Source organism: Schistocerca gregaria, chromosome 4, assembly GCF_023897955.1.
Source record: "Schistocerca gregaria isolate iqSchGreg1 chromosome 4, iqSchGreg1.2, whole genome shotgun sequence".
NCBI classification, from domain to species: Eukaryota; Metazoa; Arthropoda; class Insecta; order Orthoptera; family Acrididae; genus Schistocerca; species Schistocerca gregaria.
Window position 1 is genome coordinate 392681243 of NC_064923.1, and position 15973 is coordinate 392697215.

At 42.3% G+C, this 15973-nt stretch overlaps 1 protein-coding gene across 2 annotated transcripts in view; it reads left to right on the plus strand.

Annotated features, from left to right (window-relative positions):
• Positions 1 to 15973, plus strand: part of LOC126267006 (zinc finger protein 629-like) — a 493507-nt gene that overhangs the window by 265861 nt on the left and 211673 nt on the right. Inside the window, exon 1 of one of the 2 annotated variants that reach the window (XM_049971768.1) lies at positions 2027 to 2208. The exons of the other annotated variant lie outside the window; for it this stretch is intronic. The gene's annotated coding sequence lies outside the window, so the exon portion shown is untranslated. Of the gene's footprint in view, positions 1 to 2026; positions 2209 to 15973 lie in introns of those variants that run through there. 2 annotated transcript variants of the gene reach the window in all.

A 15973-nucleotide genomic window follows, 5' to 3' on the forward strand; every position in this document is an offset into this window, starting at 1 on the left:
TATGTTTTAGCTGCTACTGTGGTGAACGCAATCGGGCAGGCTTTGTTGTTGAGCGGTATGGTGGACAAACGACGAGAGTGGTGGTTTGGGGTGACGGATCCGCTAAATTAGGAAGATTTCAGAGCCCGAGGCAGCGCTGCACGGCATGTTTCAGCAGGACGCTGCACAGCCACATAAGGCGAGGAATGTGCAAGCCCTCTGCGAAGAACTAGGGGTTACCCTGCTTCCCTAGTCTGCACGTTCGTCTGAAGGCGCGTACTCACTAGGCCAAGGAAGGGCAACGAACTACAGCCAGCAGCTTCCTTGGCCGATATTTGCTTAGTGATTACGGGCGGCAAATCTGAGTCAACGAAGCGGTTGGCCTTGGTTGTGGTTTGATCCGCTGCCGGTAACACGAAAGCGTTGGCGGTAGATGGCCTCGGGTCCCCTTTCCTAGTGCCGACGCCTGGTCTAATGTTCGCTGGTTCAGTAGGGGTTTGCTGTGTGTCTACAACTAGTGTGTATTTAACTTTTTCAGCACGGCTTCAAGTAGTCCTTAAGCATGTTTTATTGACGGGTTTTGCTTAACCTGCCGACAATGCCTGATCTCGCTTAAAGTGTGTATTTATTGTGCTTAAAAATACCGGAGCGTGGAGTGGAATGTGGAGAGAGGATTAAAGCTGATACTTCTGTCGTGAACGGGAATGTTTACAAGGCCTTACGAACTGCGATTGTAAAAACAAACTGAAAAAATTGGACGGTTGGAGGGAAATGAATGAACCGTTCGAAAGAAATGTGCACGATGTGAAAAAGAAAATGAAGTCTTTATTGACATATTTTCGATTTGAACTACAAAATATATAAACAAAATTGGTAATAACCATCAATCTCTCTGTACAAGTGACTTTCAAAATATTAGGACTTACGCAATTCAATAACAATTTAAAAAACCGGTAGCTTTCATTCGGAAAAAATTTCTGAAATAGTCCATCTCCCAATTCAACATTAACGTAGACATTTGTGCCAGCACACTGCTCCATACTTTTTAAAAGATGTCGCCTACCAGCGTCGTTTCTTCCTTTTCTGATTATCAACTTCTTGTAGTAAAATAAATGCTGCAAATGCGGCGACAGCTAAATCCTCCTCTTCCCTCATAAAATCGGCCGGTGAAACTTTAATTAAATGCTACATTATAACAACAAAACGGGAACAACGTCGGCAAGTTATCAGAACCAACTACGATTCCACATAGTCGAATGTGTTGGCCCCAAGCCCTTCGTTTGGTGTGGGTCAGAGGCGGATCGCTAACGCATTGATGACTAACGTTCGACCGAATCCAGTGTCTATCCTTCGTTGGCCTTGTGCGTACGCGCCTTCATTTGCAGCCCATCGAGCATGACTGCTACACGTTCAGTCGGCAATTTGTTCGTTCCGATCCTTCTGCAACCACTGTAGATAGTTTCTGGCTGCGCCTACAAACGCGTGGTAGCGCGTTGCCCAGGAGTAGATTCTCTTTGATTCCATGCGAGGACCTCTGGAGGCTATGATCGTAGCACGTGGCAACTGCACAACGTACTAAATTCTCACGGTCAACGCGCACGTACAGTTGTGTTATTCTGATCATTTGTGTATTGTTATGTTCCTAATATATGGAATAAATTTCACACGCCTCCTTGGTGTTGCAGTTTTCACAAATGCTAGTGTACATCGTAATACCAGCAGAGGGATTCCGAATAGGAGCAGATTGTTTTCAGCAGTCTCTTGTTTCGGATTGTTAAGACGGTGCGGGCAGGTGTAAGGTAGAGAGGAGACCGTTACGGGAGGGAGCGAGTGCCTGGGGATTTGGCAGTGCCGACAGCACCGGCACGCACGACCTGGAGCCGCGGCGGCCGCGCCGGTCGCACTGCCCTCGGGCTGCGTCTGGGACAGCGGGAGACGCCGCCGGTCCCCTCGGCCGCCTCCGCCGGTCGTCGGAGGGAGTCGGGCGGGGGCGCCGCGCCGCGCAGCTCGGCCGGCATCGGGCGGCTCAGTCGAGCGGCGGCCGCCGATCGCTAAGGGTGTGCGGAGTGCAGTGGGAGGTGCACGGATCCCAGCGCAGCGGCCCGACCGTACGCGACGCGTTGCGCGACCACCGACTAGCGTGACTCCATGTAGCAGAGGGACACCGCCGATCGACCATCCGGCGCCTCCAGCAGGTGCGCACTCTACCCGTGCGTCGACTTGCAGCAGGTGCGTCTGCACTACGTGCCCCCCGCAATCTGCGCTCTTACTATTTAAAGTGTATGTGTGCATAGTGTGCAACCGCGTCGCTCGATGCCATTCATTCGTCTAACAGTACGCCTTTCTTATTTTACGCCGTGTCAGTAACACTGGAGGAGACACAGCAGCTTTTTATTTCGTGTGGCACACCCTTCCGATGTGGTGCAGCTTGTTCAAACGTGTGACATTCGAACACTGCTCCTGTCGTGAAAGTCAGATGCCATAATGTCGACACTTGAAACGAAATTAACTTGCGTCGGTACGAAATATTTTACAGACTTTCGCCATCTGCCGAAATTACCTGCGTGTTTTTCTTGCTTTATTCAAGAGCAGTTGACAACTGGACATTAGCCGCCGATAGATTCCTGAGGCGTCACGACTGAGATGTACCTCCCCAGAAGTGGTCGCGGCGGAAAAGCGGTTTGCGCCGCAGCAGGTGCGTGGGTCGCTACACCTGTCCCCGCCCGCGCAGTGCGCGGCGTCGGCCGTCCGCTGGGTGGCGACGTCAGCTCGGCCTCTCCCATTTGACGCCCGCGCGTCCTCCTGAGAACACAGTGTGCGCCCACCCGTGGCCAGGTGACACGTAATCCGGCGTGGCGGCTGCTGCCTGCCTTTATGTAATTACCTCGCGCGCGAGGCTTGTTCAGCTGGAGGCCCGAGTGGACAAGCGTTGACCTCCAGGATAGCCCGCGGTTATATGTGCTGCCCGGCCACCGCCCGAAACCTTGTTGGCTGGTGTCGCCGAACGAGTGATTGCGGCCAGTGTTGAAAGCTATCGACGCTGTCAGTATCTCGCTATTTCCCTACGGGCTTGCACGCTGGTTAATCGAAAACTTCATGCGAAAGTAAGAAGTAGTGCATCTGCGGTGTTGACCGTTTGTCGTTTTTGCACATTTTTGTGTGATGCACGCGGCAGTTTCCGCATGAGACTTTGCACTACATTTTTGCCGGGCCTATATTATAGAATGCATGTCTGCGAGGGAAAAAAGTGAACTATTTCTGATTCTAATTTTTAGATAATTACCAACTGGCTTGGAGATACCTGTTCCTTTGCTGGCCTTTGATAATGTGATTGTAAATCATGTTTCCAAACGACTGCGGGGAGATTACACACTATGGAAAAAAAAACCGAAAGATGCCTCAGAGGCAAAACTGTAAAAGACAGTTTAGTTTATAATGTATAAAAATTTTATACGTGTAAAATATCAAAGTAATACATTTTGGCCCTCAAGGACTAGGGAACAGATGTGCTTTCGACGTACTGCGAGTCACAATCTCCTTTTAACAGAAGGGGCGATGTACACACCGTTTCTCTCAAATTTTAAAATACGTCATAAGTGTATGAAAGGTTATGTAGCATGTATTATGTACTGTAAACTGATAACTCATCAACAAATTTTCAGAAGTTTAATATGGTTTGTAGTTTAAGAAAATAAACATGTTTGACGCTAAAATAGATAATTTTCAGGTACAACATTTAGTCGCCATCTCAGGTGGAAAGAAAGACTGCACGTCATACCAGAAGCAGATGTTATAATATGTTTTTCAGTTGTCTGGAGTACTATAAACAGTTTATCCAAAGCAGTTTGGCCCGTATTACACACATTCTTAAGATCGAAGACCTTTTTAAAAGTTTTCTCACAATTTTTGGCTCAAACTATTTAACTGGCGCATTATACGAGCGTAAAATTTTTCGCCATAGTTGTCCGAGAATGGATGCTGAATAGTTCATCGTCTCTGCAGCTTTGCTTCGTGAACTATAGTGCGAATATATACAGAGCTACGAAAATCATTTGCGAATGGATGAACAAACATTTCAATTTGTCATTGTGAAAGTAGCCCTCACTCTGCAGATAAAAATTCGAACTTGCAATATCGTACTCGCTTCCGCTATGTACCATTTCACGAGTTGTTCCACAAAGATGAGAAGCAGTAAAAGAACCACTTAAGGCGGAATTTATGAATGTTAGGTTACATCATTAAGAGTAACATATACATGTTTCACATGAGTACACTTTATTGACAACACTGTTACTCCCACACCAACACAGTCACCTTAGCCATTGATAACACTGTTACACCCATACCAACACAGTCACCTTAACCCAGATTATTTCTTCCTTACATCACCCACAGTGCAACCACTATGAATGCAGGAAATGGCTGCAGCTACTTATTTGTCAGTCTAACCGCTTATTGTTGTCTTTATAATCAATTTGTTTGACGTTACAAAGAATGCCGTATTCTTTGCACTTGAGAATTATCAATAAGGTAGTAGCCACACACCAAGTAAATTTTGAAGTCATTTTACAGGTGAGAAGCAACTGAAGCAAGTCAAACAAATACATAATATGGCGAACTTTGATCAAATTTAGTCCAAAACTCTACCTTTGAATCAAATGGCGATGGACAAATGCTAATAATAATACTGAAACTTTGGACGAAGATTTTTGATCAAAGAGAAGAAATAGTAGCTTTGCTAGAACATTGTCAAAGATTTGGTCAAAGAAAATTTGACAGTGCAATACTGGCCTTAGTTTCGAAACCTAGGACTCAGATAACCCGTTATGTGGACGTAAATCGCTGCTTATTTGCCTTTTTTTTATACTTGGTATGTATTCAATTTTGATGATATAATTGAAGATTTCCGTGAGAATTGTTCATAACAATATCGGCACAGATTTGTTGCTTCGAGCAATAATAAATTAGCTATTACAGATGCGCTTCTGGTTCTCCAATCATTTAAAGATAGTTGCTAGTATTATTTGACTGCAAATGTATGCATATGCAGTATGGTGCTCACTTGTCGCTACCTGTTAACAGAAACACGAAACGTCGGCGGTAAACAGGCTGTGTTTTAATACCAAAACATGAAAAATAAATTTTTTAACGTCGTGAAAGATGTTTCTACCGTGTGATATCACTTAGTGTGCTAGGAATTGTTTAAGTACCTGTAATAGAACATAAAACCATCCTGTGACGAAAAAGACTTTGTACAGCTTTAAATCGGGCTGAAATACGATATGTTAAAAATATCAAAAAGTGTTATTGAGAAATGTGGTTCAGTGGTGGATCGTCAACGGATCCAGTCTATAGTAATGTACCTCTCATATTTTCTGGGTATTCCTTGGCAACTGTGTGCGTTTCGATAGACGTAGTATAATTTGGCAGCTGTAGTGCCGTAGCATAAGACTTAGTTCCAAGTATGTGAGGGACGGTGGGGGGGGGGGGGAGGGGGGGTTGGAAAAGAGCTCACTTGTGGAGGCGTTCCTCGAAGAAATTAGCCGCGTGTGGGCTAGCATTGTTTTGTCGAAGGAGCGGCGTGGGAGGCAAGACGTGAGGGGACTGAATAACTCCTGTATGCAGCGCTAGTGAATTTGGGACTGAAATGTGTGCCTAGACGGGCGTCCTAATGGCACTAGCTGTGCGTCGCAGGCAGCACCATTAAGTTTCACCCTGTCTACAAAACAAATACGACGATTAAATCGTTGATGAACACCAGAAATAAAACATTCCTTTGGCAATTCACCCGTCATTTCGAAGAGCAGCAGTCGTTGGGCAGGCATACTTCGGCAACAGCCGTGGCTTCGTGTTTGCACGATCAGGACCTTCCCAGTATGTGTAAACCGCCTCTAGTTCGGATTCGGCCTGAGGAAGTTCTTTCGGCTGAAATACCACGCCAGTTGGAATTAGTGGGCTGCTTCGCCGAGCCGTGGATGACACCAGGTCCCTCGTGCACAGACAAAGGTGGCGCACAGCCAATTAATGAAGAGCCCAGGAACGCCTGGCTTGATCGCAGATAAGTCTTTATTCATTTTCAAAATCGCTTCTAGAGGCCTGGAATAGTTATTACTGAACGCTCTCCTTTACTCACTTCCCCCTACTACATCAAAACTATCAGTCATTCTTAATGTTGATTGTTATAAACAATATGCTGCCTTGTCAAAAACATGATTGCTTACTGTGCAGATAACTAATAATATTTCGTGGGTGACGGACGATTTCCTTTCGTCTTGCTGCTTTAGCCGACTTAAGCGTCCCATGGTAAGAAAGGAATAGAGGCAGAGCCTTTTAAAATTGAGTCGGGTAGAAAAATTGGCCTCAGATATAGAATCCATTGTATTTTCTAGTTAGGATTGATATTATTAACCAACATCACTTGCATAACTAAGAGTAAGAGAGGTTCAGTGTCAATAACCAATGAGAAAATAATTTCTGTAAGTTGTGTCCCACAGTTCGTTAAGTATTTGAAGAAAAGAAGTCATATTTCAAACCCGCCAAGAGTAGCAAATGAAGTAATTTTTAATGTTCTCTATTGGTTTCGATCACGTGGTCGTTGTCAGGAATCATAAAATTGTTTACAACAGCCTATAAGGCAACGTCCTCACTGAGACTTCAAATAAAATAAAAGCCATCCTGCACCACTGCTAAGTACTAATATACATTTACTGGCAGTAATACGAAAGTGTACGGAATCGATCTTCGTTTTCCAACCGTAATCAAGTTCGTGCTCGGAGTGTTCTCCTCTTATTCTGAGAAGCTCTTGGCTATTTTGAAATGACTTTTTTTTTTCCCAAAAGAAAAAGTCAATCGCTTGTCGATGATTGGTAAAGCACCTCCTTCCGCCGAAAAAAAGAGTTAGCACACATTTTCAGTAGCCGGAAGCTCACACCTAGCAGATATTTATCGCAAGTCAAATTGCTACGAAAACTTTTCATTTGTTATCTCCCTAGACTGTTACAAATCATAATACGGCTCCTAAGATAGCATACATAAACGAACAGACCTCATGGAAAATACATGATTTTTAACAGTCGAATAAATAAGAAATGTTTGCATAGCGACAGATGGCGATAGAATGAGTTTCGACGGTGCGAAAATTGAACACGAGTGCCGCAGGATACCTGCAGCTGACATTCGACGGGAGACTGTAGTAGTTGTGAGTTAAAAAGTCGACAGAAACCGCTCCACAGCGGGTGGTCGCGTGATTTATGTCGTTACTTAGGGCGATTTAATAGGCGATGTGGTACATCGTGCGCAGTAGAAACAGCGGCAGCACTTCCTGTTTTGCGCACAAATCTTCCGCCTTCCGTTATGTGCTCACCTCCTTTCTGTACATCCCATTTGTTTCATGTACTGTTCTACAAATTATTCGTAGCTTCGGTATTTCTGCATTCTGTATGGGAAACTCCTTTAAAGAATTCTCCCGACGCCCAGCATACGGTATCTTCTCATCTACATGTAGCTAACTATTGGTTATCGGTTGCAGTATGTTGTTCTTCACTTTTCGAACAATGCATTAGTTTTTCACTATTTCGTTTGAGCTTAATACAACTGCTTTATTTACTTTCTTATAGCAGAGACGACGGAGAAAAATGTGATTTGGTTTTTATTAACAGCTGAAGAGCTTGGTATAGACAAAGGCAATAAAAACAATCGCTACGTCATAACAGCTATGGTATCGGCTTTATTGGCAGCAAATACCCCGGCAAGAGCGGCAAGTATTTCGCTTTGCAGTAGTCGGGGGCCGCATAAAATTACTTTCTGGTACTTCACAACTCACAATTATTGTAGTTTCGCGTAGTTCTTCGTACCCTTATTTATATCGTCTTTAAGGCCCCCGTTAACGAGAAAAATTGTTTGTCAATTTCACCCTTGTCTAGCCGCGGATTTTTCGAACAAGCCTCTGCACGTACAAAGTTTGTCAGTTGAACCTTAATTTTGAAGCACATGCTTACCGTGTATGGTGTATTTTGACACTAGTGCAAAACGGCTACGACTGCTGATAAACTATTTCTAACACTGGCTGTGGTACTGTTTTTAAATAAGTAGTTAACAAAACGCTGCTCCAGGAAATGGTTTTAAATTAGATATGAATATACACATGATAAACTATTAAAGAACGTATTTGACTCAGTACGTGGGTAATGAAACCTTTAGTGATTTGTTTAGACTTACTTCGCCCTCACACCAAAAATGAAGAAAAGATAGAGAAAATCTCCTCTACTCAGTCCCCTAACGACAGTTCATTGAAATACCACGACTTGGAAACATATAGTCCATATCGTTCATGGAAGAACGGAGAACTTCCGTATTTTTCTTTAATTGCATTACACTCCCACTTGTTTTTTAGGCGTAGAGAATTGACTTTTCTTCTTAATATCATCCTTTGTAATTTATGGCTGGAAAAGATGTGACACCTTTACCATTTTGGTAATTGCTAGTGCTATTTTGTTTTTGTCCTTGATTGTAGTTTCCGTAGTTGTGGAATTCGCGTTACAGAGAGATATGTTGTAATAAAACTACTTTTCACTAAACATGTCTGGCGAGTCCGCCATCTTGACAAACTTTCCGTCGGTCAAAACTTCTCGCAAACAGTTCAGACACTATTTATGCTGTACAACCACATCAAACAACACAATACAGGGTCAGATGTTTGCCAAATATCGTAAAGTTTGACATTCTTTGACCGCATATGGCAGCCTTTAATTGTGACTAAAGGACTAAAGACGTTGTTGACTGTTCGCCTCGAGCGGCTATCAGTTCGTTCGCTCCAGCTGTATTCAAGAGCTTGATATTCAGCTCTATCTAGGCTGAAAGTGTCGATGCCCGTTCATTTGCATAGGAAGAATTACCCTGTGTACCCTAAGGAAAAATACAGGAGTGTCCCCTCTTTCCTTCTTCTTAAAGCGAAGGTGATTTTCAGTTAAGCTATACTGAAAAAAAGTACTGAACGCAAACGGTCACGAGTGACTGAAATATATTTTCCCATTTGCTTAAGGATATTTTGTACAATATCATGCAGTGCGTCAAGTGTAGTTATCCAAAACGGCGTTCTAATTCATGGGCGATACGATGGTCTTACACTCAAAAAGAATAGATCCCGCCCTTTCTTTATACATGTGGTCTCCTAGTCCCTGTCACTATGTGCTGGTAAGTTCGACGGTGGTTTCTGAAAGAAAAAAAAATGTTGCCAGCTTCTAGTTTATGACTGGGTACCAAACATAACTTCAGAAGCCGAAATTCAGTTTGATATCGTTCTGCTATAATGTGGTATCTGGGAGGACGGCGCATTCGCCTCGTTGGAATACTTCAGTATTACAAGAGAACAAGTGTTTTAACTGGTATTAACCAAGCATTTCTTTCCATTATTATTATTATTATTATTATTATTATTATTATTATTATTATTATTTATAGTATTTATTTATTTACATAACTACATTGTAGTTCACACTTAAGTCCTGGCAGGGGTATCTTCGAACCACCTTCAGACTATTTTTCTACCGCTTCACTTTCTTAACAGCGCGTGGGAAAAATGAACACTTAAATATTCCTGTACGAGATCTGATCTCTCTTTATTTTATTGCGATGATCATTTCTTCCTATATAGGTTCGTGACAGTAAAAATGTTTTCATGTTCAGAGGAGCAAGTTGGTGATTGAAATTTCGCGAAGAGGAAGTCAGTGATCGAAATTTCGTGAAAAGATCTCACCGCAACGAAAAACGCCTTTGCATTAATTATTGACATCCCAGCTCGGTTACCGTATCTATGACACTCCATCCCCTAATTCGCGATAGTACAAAACGAGCTGCCCTTCTCTGAATTTCTTTGTTGTCCTACGTCAAACATATCTGGTAAGCATCCCATACACGACAGCAATACTCCGAACTAGCGTAATGTAGATTGTTCTTTAGTAGTCCTGTTGCCTCTTCTAAGTGTAAGCCAATAAAACGTAGTCTTTGATTTGCCTTACTCACAACATTAGCTATGTGATCGTTTCAACTTACGCTCGTTATTACAATTCCTAGTTATTTAATCGATATAACTACCTTAAAATTTGTATGATTTATTGTGTAATTGAAGTTTAGGGGCTTTGTTTATGTACGCTGGTTGGTGACCCCATACTTTCCTTCCTTAATGGGAACTTTCCGCTGTGGCCGAGCGCTTGTAGGCGCTTCAGTCTGGAACCGCGCGACCGCTACGGTCGCAGGTTCGAATCCTGCCTTGGGCATGGACGTGTGTGATGTCCTTAGGTTAGCTAGGTCTAAGTAGTTCTAAGTTCTAGGGGACTGATGACCTCAGATGTTAAGTCCCATAGTGCTCAGGGCCATTTGCACCATTTTTGGACACTTTTCGCTCAGTTCAGATGTGTAATTTTGCAGTTGGTTTTAATCTTCTGATAATTTTAGCAGCCGGTAAATGACAGCATCACCAGCAAACAGTCTGACTACTGCCCAGATTTCTCCTAAATCGTTTATACCGATCAGGAACGGCAGAGGGCATAAAACGCTTCTTTAGGGAAGGCCGAGTATCAGTTGCTTTACTCGATTTTCCGTAGCGCCACGCACCGGCTCCACACTGATCACACCAAGTATGTACGGCCGGACGATTTGTCTGGCGTAGCTATCACGAATTATTCACCCGGACCTTTCTCGTGAATCAGTCAGTATTAATGAAAACTATGTCAAAACTCCTCCTGTAGTTCTTCGGGTTGACCTTCACGTGCAGACAGAAAGACACGGAGGGGGGGACTTCAATTTATGATATGTATGGATTTATTGTTTGGCATTACACGTTTCTACATTTCTTTCACCGTTAACATGTTTTCAGCTCTCAGTACATATCACTTCGTGTAATTTCAGTAATGTGCAGTGTACTAATAACGGCTTTTAACGTCATGTACATCTTTTCTCTCCTATGCCGTTCACCCCATTGCCAGATTAACAAGAGCAGTATGAAGTAGTTCGTGTCCCATGTTGTCCTTTCTTCCGTCCCAGTTTATTCTGTTTTAATCATCAGTGTGTAGTTACTTTCTGTATTAAAATTCCCCTTCTGTTGAATGATTTCATTAGGCTGTGATATTCTCTCATGTCACATTTATTTTCGTTTTCTACAAGTATGTCCGCTTGTCTGTGAAAATCTGCTGCTCAAGCGCTCTGTCTCCGGCAGTCTTGTTTTAGCTTTATTCACGAGATGTGTAGCTATTTCAGTATTGCTGCATCGTATTCTTCGTAGTTTCCTGAGCTAGTGTGATGGTTATTATTACTCTCGACTTTTGTCATTGCTGATACCTTAGCGTGAAAGTTGAACTAGTTAGGTCCTCAGTTACATTTAACAGAGTCTTAAATCTCCCCTGAGTTGCATCAGACAAGCAGTCTCCTGCGCTAATCTTAGGCGTTCTCTTTGATTTTTACTCATTTCAGAAATTTCTCTTCTGCCCTGTCAATATTTCTCCGGGAAGCAGTTTAAACTGCAGTCGTGTTTCAATTTTAATGTAAGTTGTACATTGCTATTATTCTGATTTGACGTTCGTAAGATTATTCAGTTACTGAGGAGACGAGGGAAAGATGAGCGCTAATCCTAAAAGGTGTGCACAAATAGGCGACTTCGCGTCCTGAAACAAGTAGGACGGAGAAAGATAATACCAGTATAAAGTATTGGTCAAATGTCTACAAAATGGAGAAAAATATATCGAATACATTCCGAGGAGCCTTGAGCTCCACAAATAGGAAATGTGGACGACAAATGGCAAAGTGAGCATTTAGACATAGAGGTTTTATATCAGGTGTAATATTTTACTGTTGTGAAACATAAGTAATGAAATAAGCGAAGGCATAACGAACTTGTGTATCTCATTTACTGGTCTGAAATAGTCTGGAAGCTGTGAAGGAAGTAAATTTCGGTCGGCGACTAGATGCAACACGCATGGATAAGTGAAGGCAGTGGCTTTGGATTGGATTAGATTAGTTCTGAGCGAAGCATGACAGCTGTTGATTCAACCTGAACCTGCAGTATGCTCCGTTGGTTGAGCGGACCGACGACGGAAGCACAGAACACTTGTGTGGGACTGTGGTCGTGAAGCTCACGTGTTTCTACATAATTTACAATTAGATGAAATTATTCGAATACTTCTTGAACAGGACCCGTCCGTCAGAGTTACGGAACCGGCACCAGTTCACCAAATTCTCCCTTGTCGCTATAGCAGAGCGGACCACTGGAATTTCACGTGCCGTCTGAAGGTAACTGGCGAGCACTTTAAAACCGGCCCGTTGCAGCTGGTGGCTATCCTATCACTGCAACCCCACCATAGCTGTGTAATATTTGTTTTTATTCCCAGAATTAGATTTTTATTGCACACAGTCATGGTGCACAGTGTAGCTACTTTTTCAGTGTAGTCTGTACTGTGAGATTTCCCCTACGACGGCCATGCTAGTACGTAATGCGCAGTGTAGATACTATACGCGCTCTGTGGGCGACTGATGGGAACGACCGTTTAGTCATATCCGATTTACAGTTTAGTCAAATTGGATTTACAGATGCTTCAATCAGCCATCGCGCCGAGTGTGAACTTCGTTTGCGCGAATTGTACGATGGGCAATGTTCTTTCGGTTGATTTGGTTTATTTACATTTTGTCTGTGCAACAGTAAAGGTATAGATTTCTAAGTTCATTGGAAACATAAACCCTTAAAAAAAAGTAAAATCACTGGTGAATGTCGCGTGTATTTACAGTGTCATGAAACCATAGTTGTGTTTAACGAGCACAATCTGAGGCGATGTTATTTACAGCGCATTGACACTTCAAAGTTGAGGTACAGAAGCAAGTTTTAAGGTAGCCTATAACTTGCTGAAAGCAACAAGCCGTTTCCAACGGCGAGCTTATGAAGCAGTATATGGTGTAGTGTGCAACCATGTTGTGTCTTGAGGTTATAAGCAAATGTGAAAGCATTTCATTGTCAAGTAGGACTACAGTACGGCGCCCTGGCTTACTTAATGACGAACTCCCAGAACAGCTGAGGACTGAGAGCGAAGATTCTGTGTACGGTTTTCCCTGGCAGTGGATGAGAGGACAGACAACGAAGACACTGCACAATTACTCATCTTTACCAATTTTTCCTTCACAGAGTAATTGCTTGACCTAGAATCAGGAAAGATATAATCGCTGGTTAGGACTTGCTTTCGTGTGCTGGGAATTGTGTGAAGAAGAGTGGCTTGTCCTGCAACAAAATGGTAAGCATTACAACATGTGGGGTCAGAGCTTCCAATGAGAAAAAATGTAGATACGGTAAAGCTTTTAAAAAGCAAGTTACCAGCACAAGGCTTAGACAGTGATATCTTGTCTTTTGATTGGAGTTTGTATCAGAAGAGCCTTTGTAAAGCTGCACTGGATTTAAAGCATGTGGTAGAACCTGCTGATGATAATGTAAACACAGAACAAGGGCTCCACCATCGAGAGTTAAATCTTTTCAGGAGATTTTAGTGACGGAGTATGAAGACGCAGTTCACCACAACAGTGTGAGATGGTTGAGTCGGGGCAAAGTGTTAAAACACAGTATGGGCAGTGCAGAATGAAATCCTCTTGTTTATGGACACGAAGGAGATAGTAATGATTTTGTTACAAAAATAGGATGTGAGGAGTGGAGATATGAGATGACGTTTGCAGCTGGTTTATTTGAAAAATTGAATGAAATGAGTGTTACATTGCTTGTTTGCACGTGAAATGTGGACACATGTACAATCATTCAAAGCAAATCTAGGTATATTTGCAAAGCAAGCAGGTGAAAGCAATTATTTTGATTTCCCTTTGTTAGGAAAACAGAAAGTTCCTGGAAATGTTTCTGCTAAGATTAGGGATCATTTGCACTGTGTGGAGGACTAGTTCACAATGTGATTTCAGGGCGTTAAGAAATTTTGAGTTGGGTAAATTTAGAGAACTTGTATTCGAAGACGACTCGGACCATAGTCTGTCTCGCCGTAGAGACCACGACAGTAAAATATGAGAGATTATGGCACGGGCAAAGCGATATTAGACTTCCAGTTTTTCCCTCGCTCAGTAAACGAGTACAGAAGTAAATAAAATCGATAACATTTTAGCGCTGTACCTTCTGCTCGCTCTACACTGTGTGTTGCAGAGTCTACTTACGAAACTGTAGATTCAGAATGAATCTTATGGTCAATCTGTGGACTGACTGTATGACTCACATCTCACATTGGCAGAAGAAACGCTGTCTGGTAACGCACGTTGCTCTTCAGACCAACCGTGATTGTTTTACATCTGTAAGTGTTAAACCGAAAACATTCAGCTTACGTTTGGGAAAGCATCATTTTATAATTATTTTGAGAAGTTCTAAACGTTCTGATAGCTCCCTTTGCTAAGGAACAAGAGTATTGATGCCTAGATTTTGCTCGACATCGAGGACTGTCCCTGTGCTATAACAAAATGGTTAAATCAGCGGCAGTGGAGGAACGGTTTATTTCATACGTGGTTTTACGATCCGCCAGAAACTACAGCGTACCTTGTCTGATGATAAAGAAAAACAAATATATTTTAGTGTAGGTGGCGTCCCCAAGGATTGTAAATGTTGGACCAAAGGAAGACATGCTCTCTGGAAAACTGCAGTATGACTTCACATTATTCGGCAACTAGTTTGACAGCATTACCATCATGTAGGAGAATGCAAGAGTGTCATTTTGTCCTACTGTGGTGAGCCATTGTCGTCACGCGCCGTGAATTTTTAAACGTTCTAATTCTAAAAGTTTGTAAATGTACGTAATGTTAATAGTTGCAGTCATTCTTCCTCGGTGGCTACTTTAGTCAGGTAAAGCATGTGGATGAGAATGAATTTCATCCGACTTTCGCAACCGAATGTTTATAATTGTTACCGCGTTAGACAACTTCACTTGTTTTTGCGCCTCATATTGTTTTGTGTGTCTGTTTGCTCTTGGGTAAGCACTAGATAAATATATTGTATTTGGTGTGGGGTGACAGTCACGTGGAATTTTTAAATGACTTCTTATTCGTCATTGGTTATACACTTACTACATTATGCACTACCGCAATTTCATTTCTGAGTCTTTTCAAGTGGTTACAGGTGCTGAAAACCAGTAGTCAACGTTACTGTTACGTTTTACTGGAGCTTCCTTGAGTCAACAGGTTCTCTGACATTGCCAACCAAGTTGTCGAGAACGTATTCATTTCATCTCTGGGATCCCTTCAATATCTTCTTTGGCCTTCTGTTATCATCCATGTGTTCTAACTAGCCTTATTCTTTCGTTTCCTAGTTTAGCAGCGCAAATTTTTTTTGTTCTCTTTCTTATTTCCCAAACTCCTGACCCGCGTGTAATTATGCTTTCTGCTACTGTTTGGTATACACTAACGACCTGCCCTGGGTTTGCACGGATAGCACATAAGAATGTACGGCCGCTAGACTTCATCGCCGAAGCGGGAAATAAATCATACACACAAACCTTCCTCGGGAATTAGTCATTTATTGGTGAAAATACCCACATTAGTTTCTGAGATTATCCATCATACACAGACTGAAAAACACGGCGGAAGACTTTAGTTATATATGAAGATTGTGTTCATGTAGTGCTTAAACAAGCGCCATTGGACACGGGAAATGAAGTCACAAAAACTATTCATAATGCTATTCAATTGCTGAAACATATTTCGTTAAAAACAATAATAGACATTGGTTGCAAAAAGATGCTTAATATTCGTTTTATCTACATGAAAATATGTTTGTAAGCTGTATTGTATATGCAGTGCATATTCTGTTTGACACAGTACAAACATGGTTCAAAATGAAAGTTGAATCCGTCACCATTCCAGAGGCCAAAGAAAATGGCAAAAGTTACAATAACTTGTCATTCAACAAAATCGTGTTCCGAAAGTTGGGTCTTTTTCAAAATAAACTAGATTGATGACACAATTTTTTTTAATTACCAAA